At 41.5% G+C, this 27,595-nt stretch overlaps 2 long non-coding RNA genes across 2 annotated transcripts in view; one reads left to right on the top strand and one right to left on the bottom strand.

Moving 5' to 3' along the window:
* LOC310770307 overlaps positions 1 to 27,595 on the top strand; it is a 473,978-nt gene that overhangs the window by 39,734 nt on the left and 406,649 nt on the right. The window lies entirely within an intron of this gene.
* On the bottom strand, positions 377 to 25,678 carry LOC310770325. The gene is made up of 3 exons (XR_014552072.1): positions 25,574 to 25,678; positions 1,028 to 1,121; positions 377 to 513 (listed from the first exon to the last, which is right to left on the bottom strand). It is a non-coding gene; the product is annotated as an uncharacterized lncRNA (long non-coding RNA).

Genomic DNA, 27,595 nt, shown 5'->3' with positions numbered 1-27,595 from the left:
AGACCATACATGCACAGGGCAATCTGCATGCCTGTGCTCCGTGTGGACAACTGGGGTTCCTGCTTCTCATGACGATGTTAACAAGCCAGTTTGTGCGAACACTTTCTGTACATATGTAGGGCCTGTTGCCACCCCCCAATTGAACACATGTAGAGCAGAGCAGGGCCAGCTCTTGTAATCCTGCTCTCCCCCCCAGTATGTACATTCATTGAACCCAGACAGAGTGCTGCTTGAGTCTCATGGCTGTCCCTCCCCCTCAGCAAGCAGTAAAAACTGGGGGTGGGTAACTGGACCGTTCATAAGGGTGATCAAAGGAAACATTTAAAAAGCAGGTTCTGGGCACTCATGAGAACATTAAAAGCCAACACACAGAAAATGGGTGAAATAATGTAAGCTTCATTTTCATTTGCTGGGCAGTATGGCACTCCGGAAAATAGGATTGGCACAAGAACTTTACGTTCTTCTTCGTGTTTCCCATTAATTTTAAAGGAGTTCTCACAGGAGATCTTTCTGCTGCCCATAGAAAATAAACAGTTATTTTTCAAACAAGTCCATCCCCCCCTCCACATCTGATATCCCATCACACACACACACACACACACACACACACACACACACACACAGTTGCATTCAATGCTAGTCATACTGAGAACAGATCCATAGAAATTAATAGACATGAATAGCTTGTGTCCATGCATTTCAGTGGGTCTACTAAGAGTAGCTCTTAGCTGGAGACAGCTCCTACACTTCAAACATTCCTGCCCATGTAACTTATATTTCAGAGTAGCCACTATGGAGTTTGAATTGCAGTTTGAATTGTTGCAACAATTGTTCCTTTTACAAAAGGGTTCTGCTGAATGTTCACTGTTATTGCTGCTGAGTGTGCTTTACTGTGGTTTTATGACTGTTCCATCAAAAGAAAAGTTAATATGTCACAAAGGTTGCTATTTATTTTTTATTGCTTGTAGATATATTCTGTCATCCCTGTCGTGTTAGGACTAGGCAAACTGCCTAAAACACAACTTACCATTGTTATTAAGCTGCTAACTTCTGCGTTTTCTTTGGCATTCTGAAAACACAGCACATGGAGAAGCAGAACCAGATGGTAAGCAGTGTGCAACCTGCAAAACCATTTTGGGAAAGAGAGCGGCCATGAGATCATGCACCTCGGCAGAGAGCAGATGTTCCAGCAAGCCTGTGTGAGCTTTGGAGCTATCATGTCCATAAGGAATTGCCATATTACCGTATTTTTCGCTCTATAACACGCACTTTTTTGCTCCTAGAAAGTAAGGGGAAATGCCTGTGCGTGTTATGGAGCGAATGCACTGGACTGGAGCCCTGGCTGCCGTCAGTCAAGCAAAGCGTTTGCTTGCTTTAAAGCAACCTACGGAGGAGCCGGGGAGGAGGGAGTGAAGGAGAGCCATGGCAGCAAAGCGGGAAGCAGCCGCTTACACGGGAGGAGGGACAGACGGGAGCCATAGCGAGCCGGAAGGAGGCAGGCGGTTAAACGCCAGCAGGCGCTTTTAAAAGCGTTGCGTAGTCAGCCACAGCTGCTGCAGCCTCAGCTAGCAAAGGTCTCTCTCTAAACGGAGCAACGTTTGCTCTAAACGGAGCAATGAGGCTGCAGAGGGACGGCAGGGCACAGGAGGGGTTGGATTGGGAAGGGAAAAGATTAAGCAACCAGCAGCAAAAAAAAAACCAACCTCGAGCTCTGAGCCACGAACGCAGTGAAAACCAGGAAGTAAAAAAAAAAGGCTGGGGAAGGCAAGGGATGAGGGAGAGGGGAAAACTATGCAAATCCCCCCCGCCCCTCAGCTGATCCGCTGGGGACGGGAGCTGGAGTGTGCTTTTTTACTTCTGCAGCTTGTTTTCAGGCAGGATAGATTTGAGCATTGTCTGGGTCCTAGTGCCCTTACCGCTTTTTTGTGCTCCATTCTATTGCTGCTGGTGGCTGCTTATCTCTCAAACAGAACCTGATACCAGTAGCCACGTGTACAAACAAAGTAGAAGGCTGCAAGCAGGAGCGCTTTTACACAGCTAATGGCGAATCCCCTGCAATCCAAGTCCTCCTCACTTGCTCAAATCTATTCTGCCTCAAAACAAGGAGCGGAAGGAAGAGGCGGCAAACTGTTAAATGGAAAAAAACCCCAGGCACAGGGCAAATACCTTATGTATACCTTTAAAGCAACAGTGCTCTTTCCCTCCCTCCTCCCCACTTAGCTCGCCGAAAAGCTCCTTCTCCACCCACCCCACGCGTGTTCCTTGTCCCTTGAGTGCTTTTCCTTCCCTCCCCACTTAAAACGTGGTTACAAAGCACGGATCCACATGGATCCTCAGGATTTTTGCACTGGGTCACCCCAAATTCACCATCAGATCACATAGCATGTCCATGGCTGCAGCCAGCACCAAAAAACACACACGCACCCACTGTTTCATGGGGCCGCAATGGCGCAAAAACATGGTTACAAAGCATGGATCCACATGGATTCTCAGGATTTTTGCATTGGGCTACCCCAAACTCACCGTCAGATCACGTGTCTGTGGCCACAGCATGAACCACAAAAATCATACATCCACTGTTTCGTTTAGAATATTTTTTTCTTGTTTTCCTCCTCTAAAAATTACGTGCGTGTTATGGTCAGGTGCGTGTTATAGAGCGAAAAATACGGTAGTTAAAAAGCTCTTGCAGAGGTCTCATTCATTTTAATGGGCTCTGTGCAGGAGAACTTCCAAGTGGATTGCATATTTGGAAAATTTAAGTTCCTAACAACTAACTAGTAATTAAAATAATAAAAGCAATCCATAGCAATAGCTTCACTTAAAATGTAGTTTCAGCATCTAGGATGACATCTTAATAATTATTTATAATTCTGGAATAGTGCAGAAATAGTCTGATATAGATGTACAGATATTTTTGTTTTATCATGCACTGATGAAGATGTTAATTATTATCAGCAAGCCTTTCCTATTTTACTGATTTTGCCATTTGATATGTTGCCATTTGAAACATCAACACAATACAAGGTGGATTTTTTCTCTGGATACATATATACATTTCCGAAATCTTTAATGGATATTCAGAGCAATAGCAAATATATTTGTGTTAAGATAATTGTTTGAGAACTCTCCTTTTTAAAATAATTTTATTGGGTATCTGATAATTATATACATATAAAACATAACCATTTCAAACATTAAAATACAAGGTTCTTTTGAACCGTTGGACCTCCCTCCTTTCCTCCATGGGTTCCATGTTTAAGTTTATATTTGCTGCATCTTTTATTTGCTGCATCTTTTACCATTATCCATCTATTATATAGCCATAATTACCATAAATATTTCCACATTACAAGTGCCATTACATACCTGCCAAAGATTTTAATTGTTTACAGTGGTCTTTTAAATAAATTACAAATTTACTCCGATCTTTAGAAAATACTTGATCTTCCTGGTTTTGGATCTTCTCCATCAGTTTCGCTATCTCTGCATACTCCATCAGTTTCATCTGCCATTCTTCTTTTGTTGGTATTTCTCCTTCCTTCCATCTCTGGGCTAGTAGCATTCTTGCTGCTGTTGTTTGAGAACTCTCCTAACGTATCACAATGCAGTCTTCCCCTCTGGGATTTTATCCTTCTCTCACAGATCCTATTCTCTCATGGCATAACCTGTGAGAGTGAATGTTAGTAGGATTATTGCAGGAGCTGCTATTTGCGTGTTCTCTCTCTCTATACGCAATAGGCGAGGGGAGTGCTAATGTTTCTGTGTGAATGTATGTGAGGGAAGGAAAGAAGTCCAAAAGTTGATGTTCTCCCGAAGAAGCAGTAAGGAGGAGTCTGCAGGAAGGTGAAAGTGGAAACTTCTCAGAAGGAACTGCATGGCCAAGCTGGGTAATGTGAAGAAGGCTGAATGCAAGGACTGGGAAGAGAGAAAGACTCTGTTTGTCTGAATGCTGAAGGAAGAAGCTGAAATCTTCAAGTAAGAAAAAACTAAGCCCATGCTTGGATAAGCATGTGAATGTAAATACGTTGCATATATTCTTCTTTAACTATAAAAAAGCAAGTAAAAGCTTCTGAATATTTTAACAAGTGTTTGGACTTTGTTTTAATTTCAAGAGCCACTATTGTACTTGATTTGGCTTCCAATTTAGCTACTCTGCCAATACTCTTGAGGAGACTCAGATACATATCAAGTCCCCTTCTTTCAATAAAGAATGCAGGTCACAGTAATTGAAAGTATGCTATCTCACTCACCACACCAGCCACCAGAGTCCTATGACTTTTGGGAATTTCTTCTGGGTTTTACAGGCTGCAGCTTCCTTTAACGTTTCCCACAGGAAAGCTCTGAGTGCCACAGTTCAGTATTAACGCTGCACACCCTAAGCCATTTGTAGCTCAAAAATGCAGGTTTTTTTGCAACATGGCATCACTTGTGCTCTTCCTCACCACACTGCTTTCAGTCTTCATATGGGTGGCTGTGGTTTATTGACATGTATTTGAAAACCCTCCCTTTGATTAGAGGACACATTTGTTAGACCTTCTCTTGGTTTTGATATATGCCCACTCACAACATAATGGGCATTGCTGGGAATGCCTACATCTGTTCTCTACAGGATAATGCAGAAGCAAATTTGCAATGTGACTTTATTTTTGGAACGAAACTAGTGTGTTGAGAAGCACATTTCAGGGGCAAAAAATATGAGGTAGTTCTAGAATGTGTGTGAACCAGGTAGAAAGAATAATAATGCAGTCTCCCTTGATTCCAGAATAAACTGTCCTGTGTATGCAGGCTTAGTCTGATCTCCAAGACAACAACAGAATATTCTTCATCTTCAAAGGAAAGTGAAAAACTCTACCAATCTATGCAGCAACACTGGGGCGGGGGGGGAGGCACCATGAAAGCTATAAAATGACTTGGAAGCTCACCATATAAACAATTGTAGCTAAGCAGCAATGCATGACATGACATTATCTGTATTTCCTGTACAGATGTTTAGCCATACCTCAAAAAACAGTGTATAGCAAATGCACACATATAAAGCCAGTCAAAAACGTCAGTGTGTTGAAACCTAGAGAAGTCACTTAAAACAATGATGTAGCACCACCAAAAGCCTGTTAACAGGAGTTTGGTTGAGACATATATTTTTTTGGCATGCCTCAGTATACACTTTAACTCCAGCAGTGTCCTTCCATTCAGTAGAACGTGGTCGGTAAGTGACTGATCTCATGAAGGTGAGGCAAAGCCTGCCCTCCGTGTCAGAGGCCACTTTCAGAACCCCAGGATGAAAACCCCAGGTGTCAACCCTAAATGCTTGCACATGAGAAGAAGTGCTGCATTGTAACAGAAAGTCTGCATTTTGCTCAGTATTTCAGCTGTAAACCAATTAGGAATAAAAGGAAGAACGGGGGACTCAAGCTGATCTGGAGCAGCAGGAGAGCAAAGCTCAGGTCACTGTATAGAGCACTTCAGCTCTGTGTTTAAAACAAGAAACAAGGACATGGGGAACGACTTCTCTTTGCCCATCAAAGCACTTCGCATATTCACACTGTGATTTACACAAATATTTGTTTAATGAAGTATTGCAGTAGCAGTTAATATTTGTTGCTCTCCAAGCGGGCGGAGGAAGCAAGGATGAAAACCAACACCTCAGACAACGCGAGCAAACCTTTTGCCTCTAACAACCTCCATTTTAAGGTTCCCCATTGACAAGGGCAGAAACTGAAAACTCTGAAACCCAAGGTAGTTTTCTTACATCTATGTAAAGAAAGGAGGAATCAGGAACAACAAAAGCACACTTCTACAAAGACCCCCACACTGTATATTCAAAGAACATTTTAATATAATATTCAATAATAGTAGCCAATAAAAAGTTAAAATAATATGAAGTCTAGGGTACTAAATTCTTATTTTCACTGGACTTTGAGTACTGGACAATTGAAGTGAGGAATTTGGCTTGGTGGTTATCCTATTTAGTTTTAAGTTTGTTTTCTTTCTGTGCAACACCTTAGTTGAAAACGAGGTATTGCAATGTGGTACACAGAGCAGAGCACGCTTGGATTTTGAAAGTGAGGGGATACGAATGTTGACACATTAGAATGAAAGCCAATTTGCATTTTCAATATTTCCAGTTAGAACACCAGATTAGTCCCCTGGTATATATTTCAGTGTAGGGGAAGGAGTTGTGTAAAACGCACTGTATTGTAAGATCTCCCCTGAAGATCGACATATCAAAAGTGGATATGCATCATTCATTTAGGGCATCGTTCTATGAATCCTGTTCAAAACCCCATTGCAATCTGTCTGCCCATTTTCAAAGGAGCTGGGGAAAATGTGAATAAAAATTCCCTGGGTGTACACCCTCATGAAAGGGCATTGCTACCAGGAGGAACCTGAATATAGTCACTACCTGTCAAGTTTCTAATGCTATAGTTCGGAAATAAACATCCAGCTTGCCTAGAATTTTGCCCAGAACAAGTAGCATAAGAAGTAGCCTTTGGCAACCGTGTCACATGCGGGGGGAACTTTTTCTAAACTGATGCTAGGGTAGGGTAACAGAGAGCCACAGGCTGTTTGGGTGCACCAGTGGAGTACCAGAGTGAATCCTATGGTGCACCTGGGCAGCCTTGACCTTCCTGCAACCCTGCACCCATCGTCTCCTGACTGGCTCCTGCTAACCAGTTATGGCCGCCTTCTCCTTCAAGTGCTCTGTTTAGTCAGGGCCGGCCCACCTGTGGGTGGGATGAGGCAGCCACCTTGGGCAGCAGAAGCCCAAGTGGGGGCGCCCCTTTGTGTGGCGCCTGCCGCTGCCAGTGAGATCTTGCCAAATTCTTGCAAGATCTGGCAGAGTACACAAGATCTCACCAGAAACCACTGCTGCCTCTTTGCACGACCCAGGTAAGGGACGATTCAATGGTGGTGGGATGGCATATTACCATTCTGCCTCAGGCGGTGAAATTGGATACTCCGCCCCGTATTTCGTTTGATTCCTGCTGCTTGGTTCTGTAAACTAGACTGTAAGCCCATTGGGCAGGGCCTCTCTCCCACATCCTTTGACTGTGCATTGTATTTTCAGGCTCTTCAATAATAAAAAATATAAATATATTATATGTCTTACCTTATGCTGCAGGTAAAGGGAAGGGATGAGGGGGATTTCACTTGATCCTCATTTTTAAATGAACTCACCTAATCTGCATCTCCTGGATTGTTTTTTTATATATATATATATATATATATATATATATATATATATATATATAATATTTATTGAAATTTTACAAAAACATAAAAGAAGTTAGAAAAGAAAAATATAAGAAAAAAAGAGAAAACATACAAAATACATAAAAAAGAAAAAAGAAGAATAAAAATACAAAATACAAAAAACGAATAGATACAAAAGAGTTAAAAACAAATCCATTTTTTATAACTTTAAACTCATTAGCTTGTTTCCTTGACTTCCTCACACCTCCCCTTTTTGTATTCCCATTTAAATAATCAAATCAGCAAGTCCTTACCCTCTTTCGTTTATCTTAACTCTATATCTTAACATATTATAACTCTATATTTTCATCCATTATCAACTCATTTTTGCATCTTCTCATTAACTTTGTTGCTAATGCCACTTATTTTCAATCCAACATCATTTTAACATTCATTAATTTTACAGTGTTTCTGAAGATAGTCTTTAAATTTCTTCCAATCTTCTTCCACCAACTCTTCTCCCAGGACTCGGATTCTGCCAGTCATTTCCACTAATTCCATATAGTCCATCACCTTCATCTGCCACTCTTCCAGGGTGGGTAAATCTTGTGTCCTGCATCTCCTGGATTGGAACATACTGTAAGTATCCTTCAGATTTTGCATTTCTCTAAATTATGGAATAAAGATCTTGATTTTTCTTTTTAAGCGTAAAAAAGTGCATACTTTAGGATAAAATATTTTAGAAATGTATACATTGAGATAAATTACACAAAAATGCATTAGGTAAGTATTAGGTATGTGTATAAATATAATATTTGTGGGTCTCTCTCTCTCTCTCTCTCTCTCTCTCTCTCTCTCTCTTTAAATGGATTTATGAATACACATGCAAAATTGACACAGACCAGAAGCAGCAACCTTCCCTAGTTATAGGCCTGAATTACAGTAAAAGTCTGCTTGAATGCTGGTTATATCTGAAACTGAGGGTCTGCAAACTTCATCGCTGGGCATTGCTGTAAGCCTGGTTTAATGCCCACCCAAGTGATAACTTGGGCATCTAAAGCTCGTGCAGGCCTTTGGGAATTACTAAGATATGACTGTGCAGGCTGACGAACAAACTGATGCTTGAGCAAATTGGAAAATTAGAGACAGCTGCTTAAAATATTCTCTGGTGTTTGGCACAATATAGATTAGCCACCATAAAACCCTTAATACCTGCTTTAACAAATGTCCCACATCTTTTGCATGGTTTCAATGCCAGCTTCAAATTAGCAAACCATGTTCTTTGTGTGCTCTTGAAAATCATCAGCATGCCATTATATTCTGCATTGCAAAACCTAACTGCCTAAACAATTTCCATTTTTGCTCCATAATTCATTGTGCAATTCTGTGCATGCATTTTTCCTTATTTGCCTAGCTCTTGCTGATGGACCAGAGGACTGCCATGTTGATGGAAGAGTTTCTCTCCAACACAAATAGCAGCTTTGGAATTATGTTTTGTATCAGGAAAGAAAACTTTCCCTGCCTGCCTGTGATCCCAATAAAGATATGAATGAATAAATAAATAAATAATTTTCACCATAACCCCACAATTTGTCAAAATGAGTCCTGCCAATTTCAATTTCTGCTGCTGCTGCTGTTCGTGTGTGTGTGTGTGTGTGTGTGTGTGTGTGCCTGCCTTGCATCAGTTTTTTAAATCTCCCTATGTGAGACTATAGAGCTTGCTTAATACTGTACATGGTGCAGATATTTAGGAAGACACCTTAATCTACAATGTCCACACCTAGATCCCATGGGTGAATTTGTAAGTGCGTTAACTCTTCTGTAAACCAAAGGGTTGTAAAAATATTATTTATTTAGAATATTTCCAGACCATTTTTCATTAAAAAAGAAAATCTCAGGGCGTTTTACAGTGAAGCAAAACAGTACAACAACACCCAGATTGCAGCATAAAAGTCAGTTAATTTGGGAATGTCCAGGCAAAAAGATTAGTTCTTAGTTAGAATATAATAGGGTTGCCAGATTTTGAAAAGCAAAAAAAAAAAAAAAAAAAAAAAGGGACACATTTTCCTAGACAGGCATGAGAACAAAATCAAAATATAAAACCACAAAATATATAATCAAAATAAAAACAACAACCCAATAACACTCCCCCCCCCCCGCAAAAAACTGTCAGGCAACTGCCATCGGAGCTAGAGGCGGAGGGAAGGCTCCAGAGGGATGCCGGAGAGGGTCCCAGTAGGGAGAGAGGCAGCCCATCTGCTGGGGAAGGAAATCAGCGTAACACCAGTGGAGAAGGGGGGCAGATGGGGGAATCGGTGAGGGGGCTCCAGGACTCCTCGCCAGAGACCAGTGGGGAGAGCACGGGTCCTCCGCTGCCCACACCCTCCCTGCGCCGAAGACTTCCGCGCAGGGAGAGTAGGAGGAAACTCGGCGTCAAAGAACTTCTATGCTGGAAGAGGTTCAAGAAACGCCCACTGACGGATTCTGCCAGCGACTGAGACAGTCACGAAGTGAAGGGCTGTCCAGACAGAAAGGGTTCAACCAGGTAACCTAGCCAGGAGTGGCGGCAACTTACACACGAGCAACCCCTAGAACCATTACAAAAACACATTTTAAAAGTGTGTAGGATGTCAATCAAATCAACCAAAGACCTGGGTAAAAAGGAACATTTTTGCCTGGCGCCTAAAGGTGTTTAATGAAGGCGCCTGGTGAGTCTCCCTGGGGAGAACATGCCACAGACGGGGAGCCACTGCAGAGAAGGCCCTGTTCTTGTGTTGCAACCTCCAGACCTCTTGAGGAGGCAGCACACGAAGAAGGGCCTCAGAAGATGATCTCAGGGTCCGGGTAGGTTCATAGGGAAAGAGGCGGTCCTTGACGTATTGCGGTCCTGAGCCGTTTAAGGCTTTATAGGTCAAAACCAGCACTTTGAATTGGGCCTGGAAACTAATTGGTAGCCAGTGCAGTTGGACCAGGATCGGTGTAATATACTCAGACCGTCTTGCTTCGGTAAGCAACCTGGCCTAATATAAGATTTATTCACTTCAGCTTTGCAGGAAAAGCCCGATTCCCTGAGCATGCACATGAAAAAGGGGGAGGCATGCAGGAGAGACATGCCCCCCTTCTTTTCTTTTCCTTCAATAAAGGTAGTTTCCCAGCGATCTGAGTCTTACTCTTGTGATCTAATATCATTTATATTTAAAGCACATTTGCAATGCTGCTTCCTCCTATCCTTACACTGCCATATACTCCAGTTTTGTTTTATAGGAAGATTTTAAACTGATAAAGAAATAATGGTTATCTAATGGGAAGATTCTTAAACCTGAATGTCAAAACATTTGGCAGATTCTTTTTAGTCTGAACTGAAGACAGCACAAATGAAAAATTGACATGAGGAAAAACACAGGGATATTTATTCTCTTTTCTGAAATCCCTTTGATATTTGTGGTTTTAAAAGCTTAACTCTTTCTCTCTTGTTTCCCTGAGATATTGTATAACTCAATGCATCTATTCTCCCAGATCTCAAGGGCCTGGATTTACCCTAATCCTTAATAGAAAACGAAGTTGTTTTCATAAACCAAGGTGTACACTGACTCTTTCATGCTATACATCTTTCTACTCCTGTGGTCAACTACCTTGCAGTTATTATCGCTTATTTGTTCAAGTGGTGAGGAAATATTAAATATCACAAGTTCTCAGCAGAGACTGGACAGTAATTATCAACAGATGGCTAGCAGCAACAGAGCAAGGGAGATGGAGGGTGGAGGAGAGAGGCCTTCTCCCTCACGGACGCACTGGCTACTCATCTGGCTAAGTCAAGAGTCAAGTTAACTGCTCCACTATGTCTTTGAATTTACAAGTCTTTATTTTGAGATTAAGTAAAAAAAAATGTAGTGCTGTATTACTGGAGAAACCCAAAACTTAACTTATAGAACAATACAATTCCATTGTTATTGTTATTATTATTAATAATAATGGATAGAAGTTACAAGACAAGCCTAGACAGTGGGATAAATATAAATATATAAATATAAATATACACACTGTATGTGTATCCCATATGCATGCTGTATTAATATAGTGCCTTCTGAGCAGTGCAAGTCCTTAAGCTGCATGCAGTACAGTGGTACCTCGGGTTACAGACACTTCAGGTTACACACTCAGAAATAGTGCCTTGGGTTAAGAACTTTGCTTCAGGATGAGAACACAAATTGTGCTGCGGCTGCGCGGCGGCAGCAGGAGGCCCCATTAGCTAAAGTGGTGCTTCAGGTTAAGAATAGTTTCAGGTTAAGAACGGACCTCCGGAACGAATTAAGTACTTAACCCGAGGTACCACTGTATTTCAGTAATCTGCACAACAGTCCTGCAAAGTAGGTCAGTTTTAATATCTCCATAATGCAGAGGGGAAAGGAAACAGAGGTGGGGGTTTGCCTCAGGGTAATGGCTGAGATGAAATTTGAAGCACTCTGTGGTCATTTCAGTGCTTTCCATTTTGCGTGGCTTTTAAAATCTTTTAGAATTTGCTCAGCTTTGGGTTCTGCTTCAGAGTTTTGTTTTATTGATTTTCATTCTCTGCTGCTTGAGTTTTAGGCGGCATTACATTTCTTGTTTCTGTCTTGTCAGTTACATTTCAGATCTTTTACCTTTACTGTAAATCACTCAGACAGGTGGCATATAAGTGCTGTAATAAATAAAAACAAACAAGCAAGCAAACTGCATATTTCATAGCTCATATGACTCTGAACTAAAGCATCCCAGATGGATGCCCATCCAACCTCTGCTGGTTCTTTCTGCCTATGTGTAGAACTTTACATTTGTCCCTACTGAAATTCATTTTGTTAGTTTGGGCCCAGTTGCCCAACCTGTTACTCGGACCCCGAGATCATCTTCTGAGGCCCGTCTTTGTGTGCTGCCTCCTTGAGAGGTCCAGAGAGTGGCAACATTAGGACTGGCCTTTTCTGCTGTGGCTTCCCATCTGTGGAATGCTCTCTCCAGGGAAGTTCGCCTGGCGCCTTCATTATCTACCTTTAGGTGCCAGGAAAAAATGCTCCTTTTTAATCAGGACTTTGTTTGATTTGATTGACATCCTGTCCTATGCCCTTTTAAAATGTGGTTGGGCGGGGGGAGGGGAGGCGTTATTGGGTTGTTGTTTTTATTTTGATTATGTATTTTGTGGTTTTATATTCAGTAAACAACAATGGTTTTTCCAAGTCATCTTTCAATGGGTTATTATTTCAAGCTTGGATGGAATTCCTCTAAAGATCAGTCATGTAAGACCAGCTTCCCTGACATGATTACTTTCACCACAACCGATCTCCTGGGACATGCAGCCATAGCAGTGTTAGGTGAAGTTGTGGGATAACCAGTCTCATATAACCAACATGCTTAAATTAATGCATGAAGGGGTTAATGCCATAGAGTAAGCTGTCCTGCCAGGCTTAGTTCACCTTAGGAAGGACAATCCTTCGATTCTCTCCAGTCTGAGACTACATGGCCCTTCAAGTCTTTCTTGTGATCCTATACCAATAATTTGGGAACTTTCAGCACTGTAATGAAGCCATATTTTACTGCCTGTGTCTTCTGGCTGCTGTATGGGAAAGCACATGAATCTGACTTTTGGAGAGTTTGTAAGTGAACCATTCTAAACTTCCCAAATGTGTCGTCTTTTTCTATGTTAGGGGAAGAGGGGAACTTTGGAAGGAGATTAGAAGGGCATATATTAAAGGTCTACCAGCCTATGTTTCCACACTTCACTTTGCTGCATGTTTTGTGATTTTAAATCTGTTTGTTGCATGCTGTACACAGAATACTGAGCTGCCCTTAATCCTGACATGAAGTTTCACAATTATATAAAATTGTATTAGAAATGTACATAGACACAACAAATGTAGTGTACCTGTGTGCAGTGGAAGAAATGCAATAATTATGATATTGTTATTATTATTGTTGTTATTATTGTTATTATTATGGCTCTACACAGCTGCCACCCCCAGTTCAACCCATGTGGGGAAAGGGCTTTGAAGCTGAAATAGAGGAAACAAGAAGGAAACTCTGTTGCTTCGTTCCTTGTGCTAGTCAACCAGCACCATTGGCTTCACCTCTAACTTACTTTCTTTCCACTCTTCCCTTCCAACCTCACTGAAAGGAGCTAGCTCTCACACTCTGAAGCCATTGTGCAGAGTGGTGTGTGATGATAGAATGGCAATAAATAAATCCGTAACCTAATAATTCCCATTTATTTCAATGGAAGAAAGGATTGAGGCATTTGGTGGCTCTGCTTAAGACAACTGGCTTTAAGCCTGCTTGTGGTAAAGCCAGTTTGTGGTAACTCTCAGCAGTTTACCACAAGCAGAAGCTGCCATTTTGCTTGTCACCATCCACTCATCATCTGGCATGTTTGAGATGCAAAAAAGAATCCAGTTTTGCTCACATTGAATGATTTAGACAGTGGCTTTTCAGTGAGCATGGAGCTGAAAATATCCACCAAAAGTAAAGCAGCTTCATTATAATATTTCTGTTATAATTCAACTTCCACCCAAGTACAAGAATGCAATTATGTTCTGGATGTAGCTGCAAAGACTTTCGGAAGAGTCAAATACTCAGACTATGATATTGGTAGCAAGTATATGGGACAGAGCAGGTGATAGGCAGAACTGAATGCTTTCAAAATCAAATAACCTAGACTGAGGGAGTGCAGTAAACCTTAGAGTTTTGCAGATGGAATTACCAGATTCACAGACCAGAAGGATTCTGGTCCAGAACTTGAACATTTGTCATGGTAAAGTGGGGAATACAGAACTGGTTCGATCCCTGCTGGGCCTTGCAGGAAGCTGCACGTAGGTTTGTTTCACTCACTTGTTTCATAGAATCATAGAATTGTAGAGTTGGAAGGGACCTCGAGGGTCATCTAGTCCAACCCCGTTATGCAGGAATCTCAGCTAAAGCATCCATGATCGATGGCCATCCAACCTCCAGTTCCAAACTCCAAGGAAGGAGAGTCCACAACCTCCTGAGGGAGTCTGTTCCACTGTCAAACAGCTCATGCCGTCATCAAGTTCTTCTTGATGTTTAGTAGGAATCTCCTTTCTTCTTACCTCCCTTGATTCGAACGCTAGACTTCTGTTGATGCAGCCTAGAACAGCATTCACTTTTTTTGCTGCTGTATCACACTGTTGACTCACGTGAAGCTTGTGATCTACTAAGACCCCTAGATCCTTTTCAAGCCGGGTCCCTGGTCCCCCATCTCATATTTGTGCAGCTGGTTCTTCCTGCCAAAGTGAAGAACCTTACAGTTGTCCCTACTGAAATTCATTTTGTTAGTTTTAGCCCAGTTCTCCTATACGTTAAGGCCATTTTGAATCCCAATTTTGTCTTCTGTTAGCTACCCCTCCCAGTTTGGTGGTGTTTGCAAGTCTTATTATTTGGAGAAGAGAAGATAGAACTAAATGATTTGGCTGCCAGACATGCAAGACAATTATGGTTGTCAGAACTGTATTCCTCCTTAAACTCTGAAAAGTCAATTGTCTAACCAAAGGAAATCCATTGCCTCTCTTGTGAAAACATAGCCTTGTGCTGGTTTTCTCCCCCTTCTATTCCCCCAGGTGTGGTTTAATGACTGTTGTTCGTCATAAGGAGAGAAAACCCATCTTGGGAGTTTTCCAGTTTAACGAAAGTAATGCCGCTTACTAGGGACTTAGACTGCAGTATTTGATAATGGCCGATAAACTAGCTGCACCGGGTCCTTTGAGGAACAAATGTATTCTGAGCTGTTCAAGAGAAACAGAGAAAAAGAGGGAGGGAGGTCTTTAAATCTGTGGCACTTTGGGAAGAAAAGATTTTTTGTTTCAGGCATAAGCATCTAAATTTAATTTTCAGCGCACATGCAACAGGTCTAACACGATTCCTCATTAGCGCTACACAAAAAGGAATACAATTCCTAAGCATTTCATGCCCCAAAGAAATAGCAGGCTGTCACAATTTGTTATTATCATAACCAAAAAACATTAATCATTCTAATGGCTAATCGGCTGGAAGAAAAAGAAATACTAACTGATTACTGGTGTAAAGGAAAATAAATACCACACATACAAGGTCTGATTCCCCCCACAAAAAACTGAATCGCTTTTGTCAGGTATTTAACTTAAACCAGCAAAACAGACCGTCAAGATGGAGCATTTAAATGGATGCCTGCAGCAATGGGCCATCAAAGACCTCTTTATTTGTTAAATATGGATTATTTAAAATAAATTACAGGGCACTTTCACTGAATAAACAGAGCCTCAGTGGCTGTGGCGTGCTGTACATGCTTAATTGAGCCACAGAAATTCAAAATGTCTGTGAGGCTATGTAATCGCCTTTGACTCTGCTGATAGGGCCTGATTCTCTTCAGCAAAAGCCAAGCCATTGAGAGCTGTGAGGCAGGATCGTCTGGAGGAATGCAGGCAGTTTTAATGTGGAATATAGATTTATAATCTCTCAGAAATTACAGGGACGGAGTGTTCCAGGATGCGAATACAAAGCACATTCAGAAGAGAAGGGGCCGGTGGCATATTGCATTTATTTCAGCTCAGTAATTTTAATGTGGGAGGTTTTCAAGCAAGATACGTTGCAGCCTTTAAAAAATTAAAAGTGTATGGATGGGGGAGGTGTTGATGATGGGGGTGGGGGAATTAAAGAGCTTTCCCACTGCTCCATTGCAAAAGGAAGTCTGGATGAGCCCTCACAGGGGGCAGGAGACTTTAACAACTTTTGAACCACTGACCAGAACTTCGCCAAACCAACAAGCCTGAATAAATTATGCCAGTGGTTTTTACCAAGACTGGAAAGAGATATATGATATGCTTTCATAAAAACTGGAAAAAGGGGACCAAAGTGACAATTTTCAGAACTTTTAACTTGTGGTATCTATGACCTATTCTTATCTGTGGCAGCTTGAAATTTGGCACTTTTGTAGGTATATTATGTATGCTAAAGGTCAAGTTATTAGCCCAACGGATGCTATTTTTAAAAGCTAAAGAAATTTGAGGCATATATTGATGAAAGCATATTTTTGCTACTCACCTTAACTACAGGAGCAATCATGTACTCCTATAACAAAGGCGCATGTGTGTGTGGGGGGGGGGGGGCTTTTGCCAAAGTTTCTCTGAATATATACACTGGGAAGATTTCCCTTTTTCTCTTCCATAGGATATATGGGAGTCAGTTGGCTCTTCAGCGCTGCTGCTTCGTTGTTAATTTCTCCCTCAGTTGAAAATATAGTTAGAAAATAGTTGCCAACCTGAGGTTCAGATGTCAAGACTAGTCAACAGAAAATGGCTGAGTACTTGTACACAAAATGCATAAGAAAGAGATAGTACACAAGAAAGAATATCAGCTCCTGAGGGAAGAGTTTTGCCCCCTGAGGCAATGGTTTGTAAATAAGATGTGGTTCTCTTTACTGATACTATTTCAAATCTGGCTTATAATGGGTAGACTGGGAGCACATATTTCTTTGAAGTAGATTTACGCACTTGGCTAATTATAATTGCAGGATTAGTCCCTGGTTTACCCTGGCATTAAAATATGACAAGTAAAATGGGTGCATGCAGAACAAATTCTGAATTACTATTTTAACCTTGGACATGTGGTACTCATTTTGACAGGAGCTATGACCTCAAATAATATTACTCCCATTTGTCAATATCTTGGAAAAATGGTTTGACATTGAGAGGCAGCTCCAAGGCTCTTTTAAATAACAGCAATTACTAGAAAGAATGATGTAATCAACCACTTTAATAATGGCTGGGTACCTGGGTTTTCTCTTTGGAATTTCAACACTTAACAACTTTCTCTTTAAGTGAGCTAGAAATGTCTGGATTTGAAAAAGTCCTTTCTGCACAATATGACAATGAATTGCCTCAGGAGGCCATTCTGTCATTTTGTATACGAAACAGAGGTGTGAATGTCATAAATTGCAATAATTCAACAACATGTTTAAATCAGTAAGTTATTAGTTCACAATAATTCAGCACAGGTAAGAAATTACAAATTAATATGAGGAAAGAATTGCCTTGGATGGATACTAGAGGGGTCTGCACTGGCTGGAAGATTCCGCTCAGATCCCACTTAGCTGCTTCAGAAAACAGCCGACACAAAAGGCTCTCCAGTTCAGCTCAAGGTCTGAACCTGTTTCAGAATAATGAAGCTTTGTTCCTCCTCCCACCCCCACTTCATAATGGGAAAAGCAAAACATATATAACTTCTTTTTTGTTGTAACAGAAGTAGTTAAAATTTGCAGGCACAGTAGCTCCCTCAGAGTAGATAAGGCCTGGCACATTACAGGGGGATTTGCTGGGCACCTTGTTTGCTTGGTTTTGTTTTTAAAGGGAACCACCTATAACATTTCCATTTTTGGCAGAAGTGGATGAACTTTTAGGGCTGATTTAGCTTCTTGAGTGGATGAATTCTGCCAAATTACAGAATAGTAACTGCATCCCAGGGAGGTGCCAGTAAAGAAAGATCAGGAAAAGATGGGCAAATGCCTTGAGGCATCAAGGGTAGGATAAAAGGGGTATTCTTTAGACCAGCCTGAGTTAGCTGGCTTTGAGGTGTGTGTGTGTGTGTGTGTGTGTGTGTGTGTGTGTGATTTAGCTGTGGCACACTGAAACTCCTCATATTCCAAACTGTGTTGTTAGGGGCAGTAAAGACTGTTTCTTGACGATTTCTGCTGTGGCTCCTGTTGTCCAAAAGCTTCTACAATTGATTAACACGTAATTTCTCAAGGCCAAGCATTTACTCTGTAAAAAGAGCAAGAACAATATTTAGGAGTAGGGATGTTGCATTGATGAAAAGAAAGAAGAAAGAAAGCAAACTTCATTTCCCAGGCAGACATCCTAAATACAGGTTAACAAAACATAAAACTGCAAGACATGAAATATGATATAATTGGTTGATTTACCTACATCAGGAAACAGAGTCGGACATTAAAATTCTGGGACACAGTTTATGGAAAATAGAGGTTCAAAAGGACACCAGGGGATACAGTGCTATAGGGGCGAGGAAGCCCGTTAATCCCAGCGAGAGGAGAGACATGGCTATCGAACTGCTACAGGAAAGGCAACTGATCGCACAGGGAAGGAACCTGTGAAACAGTTACGAGATGCTTACTGGCCTCCAGAGGATGATGACAAAAGGAAATCAGAAAACAGATAAGGAAGGCCTGTGGAACTGGCTGGAATACATGATTATAAATTGGGAGACAGGGGAGTATCCATTTACAATGTAACAGAAAAACCATCTGTGAGATTACAGCAGAACATTGTGTGTTCCTAATTTGCAAATTACCCCAAGGCCAGTCTTGTTCCCCACCCCCTCTTAATGGCAAATCATAGAAATACAGTAAGGAGAATTCTGTGGTGAAGGTCTGAAGGTCTACTACACATATGGCTGTGAGCTAAGTCCAAGAGTCTGGTGTGACTAGCTAGTTATGATTTAGAGGACTGCCCACAGTGGCCAGTCACTAGCCCTACTACCTGCTGCCACTAGAAGATTCCTGAGCAGTGCATGGAGCACCTCACACACAATTACACTAGAAGCGGGAGAGAAATGGGGCAAGAAGGTTGAGGCCAGAGCCTTGGAGCTGTGGAAGGTTGGTGGTTGGCGGTCACTTTCTGCAACAGAGAGGCAGGATAGAAATATATCCACATATGCATAAAGCAGAAGGCCTGCACAGCTGCTCATGGTGCTTGGTATTCTGGGGAGCTTTGGGCTATGAAGGAAGCCAAGCAAAGACTGCAGCGCAAGGGCCACAAGTATTGCTCTGAGCATACCTACCATTGGCACTGCAGGCTGCAAAGAAAGCTCATTTTGCAGCTTCCATGGCACCCTCCAGTAGCCAGCCAGAAGAGTTATTTTGGATGGTTTAGAGCTCATCATCTTCCCCTGTGGGGGAGATACTTCCGGAGCATTTGAAGACCTGCTGTGACCAACTGGCTACAAGTTTCATGGATAAAGCCTCTCGACTTTGGGATGCTCTTGACCAGGGGTCAGCAAGGTTTATCTTGCCTGGGCCAGATCAGTCATGCGGATATCGCTCCATGGACCGGATAGTGTGCGTGCCTGCGATTTCCGGCTTCTGCACATGCGTAGACGTGATTTCTGGGGCCGCAGAAGCGAGTCCCCACGCCTCGCTGCGCCGGTTTAGCGCAGCACATGAGCAGGTGGCTTGGTTTGGGGGCGACTTGTGGGCCAGTCAAACGACCTCTATGGGACGCTTCCGGCCCATGGGCCTTAGGTTGCTGACCCCTGCTCTTGACTCTGCACTTTTTGCAGCTCTAGCTGAAGTACTCAGTGCCAGAATCCAGGATTTCTTGTGGGACCAGTTTCAGCTCTGAGCTCCCCAGATGTGTAGAATGATCACATCTATGGACTGGGAAACTTCCCTTGGAATCCCCACTCAGGGCTGATGTACCTGTTATGTTAATAATGTGATTAGCATTCATAGTATATGTGCGCACACATGCGCGCACACACAGTTAAATACCCGTTGCAGGCTGGAGGCAGGGGTTGTCAACAATAATCGCACAACTAGTGATAGGAAAAAGCTCCAGTCACCCCTCCCACATCTTGTGTTTAATTTTTTTTGAAACTCAATCACACCATTAACATAACACACCATTAGGCTCTCAGTTATGAAGCTCTCTGGCTGACCTTGGCTCAGTCACTGTCTTTACCTAATCTACCTCAGAGGATTGCTGTTGCCGTGAGTTCCTTAGAAGATGGCCAGGACGAAGATCAGAGTGATACACAGATGTTTGGAAGGAGGATCATATGCAAATGTGATACATAACATTATTTTTTAAAGGAAAAATACGTAGAGGAACTCCTGACTCGCTTCCAAGAAACCCTGGGGCTTCTCAGCACACAGTTTGAAAATCACTCCAAGAGCCTCGGCTGGTTTCTCATTTACATTAGCAGTTTTCCTGTTCTGCACCACAACAGCTCCCTGGTCCTTCTTCATTACATTCTCAGAACCATTATCACAGATGTTCCCGTGCCCTTTATACAGCATTATCATTCGAATAACAACAGTAGCATGAGGAATTCTCTGGTCTGCATATGTACAAATGATTGCCTTGTGATCCAAGTCAGCCCTGACTCCAGGTAGCATCCTGCCTGAAACCCCCAGCAATGCAAATGAGCTGATGTTGGCTGTTTGTCATAGACTGCTCTCCAGTCATTTCCTTAATGACTTGCTAATGTCCCTCTCTATATCCTGAGCCTCACACACTGGAACTTTGCAACCTCACACAGGCCAGCGCAATCGAGACATCAGTCGAAAGGGATATCATGTTCATTTATTAATTTATGCCAGCACTTGTTTCTCTATATATTCCCACTTAAGGTCCAATCTAAATCTTCAGGTTATTGACTTTGAGCAATTCAGAATTTATCAGCAGAATATATTGGCAGAAATGAAAACTATTCCCCTTACAATAAAAATTAGCCTGAGCTTTGCATTTTGACTTCCGAAAGATAACATGACTTACTGGTCAGGATTTTGCTCACGTACTCTTCCTATTATGCATTCTGACTATTCAATATTACGTTTACACTCACTCTCTCACACACAAAGAAAACCCCAAGGCTTTGTTCAACATTGTGTGATTATTTCATATATAGAATATTTAAAAACCTTTCTTGGATGTTAATACTTCAACAAGTTTTCTTTAACACCTATCAATTTCAGTGGGAGAAATTTCAGAATGCACTTCATTTTCTCAGTAAACATTGGACTTAGGCTTTGTTGATTTGTTCTAAATACGGTATTATTTGTGAAATAATATAATATAATAATATTTGCTGTTGTGTATTAAAATATTGGATATTGCAGTGAATCTTCTTACAGCTCTCTTAACAGTAGGTGTGATGGCTAAGCTGTGACTCAAACCTAACATTTGGAATTGTGTCTTGAAAGTGCTTGCCAGCTTTCAGTCTCTTTTTTCAAACTTCAAGACAGACATTGCATTTCAATGTATGTTAATTTTTCTCCCCAGTTTTGAAAGGAGGTGTGAGGATCAAACCTGTATCTGCACCTGAAATGTAAGATTGTGCTCCAAGTATGTGTACCAAGTTGTATTATTATAGGTAAGTGCTCAGGAGAATTACCGTATTTTTCCATGTATAAGACACCCCCTGGTATAAGATGCCCCCTATTTTTGGGGACTCCAAATTAAGAAAACACTACCCATGTATAAGACGAATCCCATTTTTAAACCTTTTTTTTTTGTAAAAAAACCTGTCTTATACATGGAAAAATATGGTATGTTGCAAATAAAACATGGAATGTCCAAAAGACTAGTTAAACCAAAGTCCTCGTGTCACTTGACCAATCAATTTTTCAGCCAAAAATGATATATTTAACAATCTTAAAAAGTTATATTTGATCCATAATGACAGATATTGGATATAATTCTCCTTATTTAAATTAATTGATGTGTAAGTACACCACTGAAATCTAGATGCAGGGCACATTCACTTCAATAGGGATTGTGTAAAAGAACTTCTGATAAATTGTTCCCATTTGATTGCCTGACAAAATTGAATGGACAGAAGCATCAACAGATACCTATAGCTTTGATGGCAGGATGTCAAACTTTCCTTCACAACCTGTATACTTTTGCCCAGGTTTTGCTTTCTCATATGGTGAAAAAGCCAGCTCAGCAGCTTCCTTGTATTCCAGATAATTTTTCACTCTTCACAAAGGAAGCAACATGCATGGTGTGTCTAATACATTTTACCACTTGTCAAGTGCTCCTGAACTTTGAGTTGCCTCAAAATGACAACATAAGAAGATACTTTCAAGCTGAGTAAGTTTTCTCTTCCTGCATGCATTCATTTATTTTGCACTCATTTCAAAGTGGCTTTGCAGCACTTCATAGACTGCAGACAGGGAAAAACTAATATTGCTCTTAGAAGCTCTGGTCATGTCAAAGGTGAGAATAATTGTACCTGACAGACAGGAAAGCAGTAATTGGAAGGAGGCTTGATTTGAATAGCAGCTTAATTTTTATTTTCTTTACTCTACAAATTACATGTGCTATAAGGTTCATCTCCTTGATTTTTCCACAAAGCACCATCTGTGTGCCTCATAATTTATCTATTTATTTAATAAATTTATATACCGCCTCTTAAAAAGAATTTTTTCAGAAGAATGTTGTCCCATGCAACAATGTATGGGACAAATGCATAGATTTTTATCTATTATTTAATAAATTTATGAACTGCTTTTCCAGAGAAAATGTCCCAAAGCAAATAGAAACAATACAAAACCTATTAGAAACTTTTAAAGGGGCCAAAATAAATATAATACTAATATATCAAATCACATAGTTTTGAAAACCGAAACAATAATTCAGACTCAAATATAGCAAGCTGCCAGTAAGTAAGTGTGGCACTGGCAAACAAAAATTCTTCTCCCTGGTGGCTGTCAGCTCTCAGACATGGACAAAGATGAAAGACCTCAGAAGTAAATCTCACAGGTGAGCCATCTGCTATTGGTGAAGGTGAAGCTAACTCTGCCCCAAACTGTTTAGGGCTTTAAAGATCAACACCATCACGTTAAACTGGTCCCAAGTATACTCTGGCTGCCAAGGCAAGTGGTACTACCAGGGCCGGATTTAGGTTTGATGAGGCCCTAAGATACTGAAGGTAACGGGGCCCTTTGTATGTCCAGGTGTCCTTTGTCAACAACAAATTGTCACTGTTTTTTGTGTTGAATAAATGCTATATGGTAATTTATGGACCTAATAGGTATCTCGAGCCATTTGCACATGTTGCCGTGCAACCAGTCCTTGCAGAATGTTATATAGAAATGAGCAAACCAATGATATTTGAGGGAGCAGGCCGGCAGGCGGGGCCCATGACTTACATCATAGGAGCCTACACAACACGAAACACTGTTACTGGATGTAGGTTTCATTTTATTTGTTTTTTATCTTATATTTTGGAAATGTACATCCAGTTTTTTCCCCTTTATTTTTTTTGGGGAGCCCCCAAGAGAGTGGGGCCCTAAGCTATAGATTGCTTAGCTTAAACATATATCCGGCACTGGTACTACACAGGTGTCACATTTTCTGATCTCTCCCCCCCCCCCATACCTGAGCAGCCACAGTTTGCTTGCGCTGAAGCTTCAAACTTATCTTTAAAGGCAGCATTTTGAACACAGCGGCATCAGAAAATGAGGTGAACTGGCAGAGCTGCTGTTTGCAGTGAATGACATGTGTTTAGTGTAACATCTCCCTTGGCCTTGAGAGTCAGTTGCAGAACAACAACAGCTGCAAATGCAAGACACCAATATTGCCTCCACATGCTTCAGTAGCAAAACTTCTCGGAAAAATCATTTGTTTTTCATTAGTCACCACAACACTTTGTATAAAAACCTGCACAAGATCCGCAAGCAGCACTTTAGAAATGTTAGTTTTTCTTTAGACAAAGTTCACCAGTAATTAACAGAGTACTTGTTTATGATCTTCTATAAAGATTATGTTTCTCTATGCCTTTGAAAATATAGACCTTTTAATTTCATTTTTATTTTTCTGAAAACACTAAAAATGTGAGTCACTAGCTTTTTGGATTCCCAAAGCAGGATATTTCCTAATCTGGGGCAGGGGGGAAGAGAAATAAGAAAAGAAAAAGGGAAACAACCAAAATATTATTCTGTATTTTTGTTGCCAATCCTATAAAAAGGATTTGTTTTTATATAAGGCTCCATGAGCCTGTGCTGTAAAAGCTATATATAATTTTGTCCTGGTTTTGAGTCATTTGGATACCATTTCCCAGGAAATGTAAACTCACATTTTCTTGTGTAAAAGTGTGCACTTTAAGGAATCTGTGAAACCCGCCCTTTTCATATGCAAGGCAGCTAATCTGAACAGGAGAAGCCTAGAATGTTAGTCATGAGATTTACAAGCTAAGAAGTAAGTTCTGTTTTTTGTGTGCAAAAAAACTGCACGTGTGAAGAAAGAGCTCAGCAACACCATGTCTGATATCCCATTAGTTATGAATTTTTAAATAAATTCTGCTTGGGATTGTAGTTGTGACTTTTACTTTTCTTATGCAGCTATTTTCTAGGTCTATGCTTTTTACCTGTGTTCCATGGAATTAGTGTGTCCTTTGGTAGGGATTCTCCAATTTAAAAACAAAACCAGTCATGATGACTTGCCTGAAAAGCACCTCTGCCCCCACTACTAGATTGGGGGTTATTTTGGCCAGCACTATTTTGCTAATATCCCTGTCAGGCACCACCAGCCCCTAGCTAGTCTCGTTCTGCTTCTGGGCACTAACTATGGCAAATCCACCACAACTGCGAGCTGCAGGTGGGAGGGAGAGGACGATTTAGTGCAATAATTGTTAATAAGAATTTGTATGACAATCATTTGATGGTAGGATGATGCAGCAATTTTCAGGGTTAGGAAGGACCCGCCTAATAAATAATAGGTTTGCTAGCATTGAATTAAATATACTGCCCCCACTCCCAAAGGGATAAGCTGGAGACCGGGTGGAGCCAGTATTATGGGTCAGGGTTGGAGTCAAGAGAAGAGGTGGAAGAACTGGGGCAGAGCCTAATAGGGATAGTTCAAACTGTAGGTGGTGGGAAATATATCTGACCCACGTGTGGGTAATTAACAAAAGAATTGGGTGGGCACCTAGATTCAAAACATGGGGCTTTGCACACTCTCCAGTGGGAGAGAGCCCCCAGCAGAGTTAAAAACATTCTCAGAATTGAGCAGAAGGAAGGCATGGAATATAGGGTGTTAAACTCTTATACCGTTTACCATCTTTAAAGCTCTTTCTCCCCCCCCCCCCTTCTTGCAATGAACAGACCACATGTGTTATTCCATCCAGCAGCAAGAAGAGCACAGGTAGATTACTTTTGGGTGCAGAATACAGCATATAGTTTTAAACATGTGGTCTGAACTTGATCCAAGTTCATCCTGGTGGATTACATGGCGAGGAAAGGAAACAGAAGAAGCTTCACTTCCTCCCTCATGGAGGAGAGGGAAGTGACCCACCTGAGTCAAGGAATAGACCTCTCTGGTCTTAACCCCTTCACGCACTAACTAGAGCTCATGCATAGTTATGTTTTACTTCAATTTTTCACACAAACGTTATCCAAGCACAACTTCAGTGAAGAATTTTGATAGGTTTATCTTGTCTCATTATGAAGCAAATACTAGGATTCCTATTTGTTTGTTCTGTTAGACTGGGGGTGCTACCAGATATGTGCTTATTGTGGAATGGGTACTTCTTATGCCTACAAGTTCTTTGCAGCAACATCAAAACAAAGTTGTTGTCATCAAAATGCCAGCCTATAGTAACCTCCCCCCATTTAATTTATATTTACCTTTTCTGGGGGAAATCTGATAAGTCAAAAAGCCTCATTTGTGATATGTCAGTGATTGGCTTTCTGCATTTGGAAGCAAACTGGCTTTGCAGACTCTGAAACTGGTTACCTACCAAGAAGAAGTTCCACCAGTCAGACTGGGTGAATGGCAACACAGAAGACAGAACCCTGTAGCATTTTCGTAAGGAAGTTGCTTGGCCACATTTTGCCCCGAGAGCTTTATGTTTAATATTTAATTGTGCCCTGTGAGCTATATATTTAAATTGTGGTGGGGGGTGGGAGGAAGAGACTTTGGTGATTATGACGTTCCCAGTGCCACAAACTAGCTGAAGATCTAACTAGATTATCTGCCTAAATCTCTGATAAGAAACATGATAGGACTGGACTCTACACTGGTGTTAATCCTGTTAGGAGATGTTGATAAACTATTAGATACCAAAATGCCATTTCAAATGCATACTGCAGTCATTGCCAGAGCAGCAAATGTTTTCAGAGCATTGGCTAACCCTGAGCAGATTTTTAAATGCCAGACGGTCAGTAGGTAACACCCACAATTGGGCAGGCGCAGCCTTGTTCCTTTGGAGCTTGCCAATGACGGCTAGTGGGACGGAAGGAGTATAAATAATGATCTTTACTTTGCTTTTCACTCTAACCGCAGAATGTGTTTGAGTGCTTTGTCCAATCCAGTTTTAAATCACTCCCTGAGATAGGGCTTCAACCAGAGAAACAAACCCTGTGGGTGGCTTTTCCACGGCCTAATAGATCTCACCACTAGGACATATTTTCTTCTTGCTGTTCAGCAATTCACCTCATTGCACCCCAATGTCCCCTTCTGGCACTAATTGCCATTTCTCTCTCCCTCTTTCAGGCATGCACCTTTTTTCCCAAGTGTGCAAATGTGACAATGTATGTTTCCTGGCATGTTGATCATATAGATACTTTTGTCAGGTTGCACGAAAAGGGCTGCACCTCTTTGCTGAGTGTACACTTGGTGGCAACTCTCTGTGTAATGTGGGAAACGGCCCTAAAGCTGCAATCATGTTTGGAAGTAATTCTTATTGAAATGAATCTAACTATACTTTTAAAAGAGGGACACGGGTGGTGCTGTGGTCTAAACCACAGAGCCTAGGACTTGCTGATCAGAAGGTTGGCGGTTCGAATCCCTGCGATGGGGTGAGCTCCCGTTGCTCGGTCCCTGCTCCTGCCAACCTAGCAGTTTGAAAGCATGGCAAAGTGCAAGTAGATAAATAGGTACTGCTCCGGCGGGAAGGTAAACGGCGTTTCCGTGCGCTGCTCTGGTTCACCAAAAGCGGCTTAGTCATGCTGGCCACATGACCTGGAAGCTGTATGCCAGCTCCCTCGGCCAGTAAAGCGAGATGAGCGCCGCAACCCCAGAGTCGGTCACGACTGGACCTAACGGTCAGGGGTCCCTTTACCTTTACCTTACACTTTTAAGCAGGATCATACCATTTAAAATAATAATGGCTTCCCCTGGGAACTGCAGTTTGTTAACAAGGCGGAAAGTTGTTAGGTGACACCTATACCCCTACCAGCTGTGAAGTTTCAATGTGAAGAGGGACTGTTAGACCACTCTGAGATTTGTTGCTGGGGGGGGGGGTCTCTTAACAACTCTCAGCATCGTTAACAAACTGCAGTTTCCAGGATTCCCATGACTTTTTAAGGAGGCATGCTCTTGCATTAAACATGTTGTTATTTTTGTTGCTGTTATTTGTATTTATATACAGCCCTATACCCAGAGGTCTCAGGGTGGTTCACAGAATAAAATCAAAATATAAAACCATGAAATACAAAAACAACCCAATAACCCCCTCAAAAACACCACATTTTAGAAGGGCATAGGTTGTCAATCAAATCAAGAAAAGGCCTGGTTAAAAAGGAACGTTTTTGCCTGGCGCAGTGCAGGCAGGTGGGCCTTTTCTTCTGAATAAACATGAATAAGCTTGGCCTGTGATGCTGTATCTTATGCTGTGGCTTTGTTGGTGCAGCAGATACCTGTGTGTG

The sequence above is a fragment of the Podarcis filfolensis genome (genome assembly GCF_964270895.1).
Source record: "Podarcis filfolensis genome assembly, chromosome: 9".
Classification (NCBI taxonomy): domain Eukaryota; kingdom Metazoa; phylum Chordata; class Lepidosauria; order Squamata; family Lacertidae; genus Podarcis; species Podarcis filfolensis.
This window is presented reverse-complemented; position numbering and strand designations above follow the sequence as displayed.